The sequence below is a fragment of the Semicossyphus pulcher genome, unplaced genomic scaffold (assembly GCF_022749685.1).
Source record: "Semicossyphus pulcher isolate SPU_LCO1_2020_fin unplaced genomic scaffold, fSemPul1.0.p SCAF_16, whole genome shotgun sequence".
Taxonomy (NCBI): domain Eukaryota; kingdom Metazoa; phylum Chordata; class Actinopteri; order Labriformes; family Labridae; genus Semicossyphus; species Semicossyphus pulcher.
This window is the reverse complement of record NW_027211670.1, coordinates 6,611,942-6,612,998: the sequence shown is the minus strand read 5'-3', so window position 1 is coordinate 6,612,998 and position 1,057 is coordinate 6,611,942. Positions and strand designations below refer to the sequence as shown.

Sequence of the window (1,057 nt, the reverse complement as noted above, 5' to 3'; positions counted from 1 at the left end):
AATGAACCAGTGTAACCAGCGTCTGTTAAATCCCCCGTTTTCTTCTGTTTGTTCTGGTGAGCACAGAGCGTTACATCCCATCCACATCACTTTCAGCATATGACCTCTGGGTATGGAGGGAGAGACACACACACAGAAAGACACAGTTTTATTCTGTGCAGTTCTTCAGTTCTAAATAAAACATGTAAAGTGTTTCTATATTTATTTTGATGTACTAGTATTGTGAAATACAAATGACAGTTTCAGTAGTTGACAGTTACCTGGCCTGAAGTCTCTCTCATTGTCTCCACATTACTGTAAGTTACTTCCTCTTCTGGCTGTTAAAGGACAAAACTAAATGTAATTTACACAAAGTCTGAACAAGATGATATAACCTGTCCATTACATCATTTTAAAAATAGTAACCATAAGCAATCTTATATACTTCCCTCATTTAGGAATAATTACACACAAATATTTTGACTTGCTTTCTTTGAAACTGATATATATCACTGTCTTGTCTGTCTTTTAATATGAAGCTATACAGCCTGTAGCTGATTAGGTCTTTATGTTAAGCTTAGCTCACCCTGTGCTGGCTGTAGCTTTACATTTAACTGACTGATTTGAGTATAGATTCAATCTTTTCATCTGACTCTCCACGTGGAAGAAACACCAGGAAGAAAACTTGTCAAAATATTCTTTAGGTGAAACTGACTTTGAGCTTTAAGCTCACAGGCACATCCACAATATTGTACCATCTACAGTCGTTCTGCAAAGAGACGTTTTCTCTCATTATAAACACTGTGGAGATGAATCAGAATATCTTACTGGTGTTGCAGCTGATGTTTGGGCTGTGGTCCGCTCTGAAAGTGGAACAATCAAAACTCCTGTTACTGTCTCTCATTGTGCAATGACTGTGCGACACATGTCTACAGTTTTAAAGAGAAATAGTTAGAAACAACATGAGTTGGATTTATTAAGATCAGCACAGACTTACTTCGTCTTTTGAAAATAAACCATACGAACAAGCCGACCAGCACAACGAGGATCAACACGCTCAGACGGACGGAGAAACTCT

The 1,057-nt window shown here is 37.8% G+C and overlaps 1 long non-coding RNA gene across 1 annotated transcript; it reads right to left on the bottom strand.

The window, feature by feature from the left end:
* LOC138594046 (uncharacterized) lies at positions 1-1,057 on the bottom strand. The gene is made up of 4 exons (XR_011308349.1): positions 977-1,057; positions 808-842; positions 261-317; positions 1-106 (listed from the first exon to the last, which is right to left on the bottom strand). It is a non-coding gene; the product is annotated as an uncharacterized lncRNA (long non-coding RNA).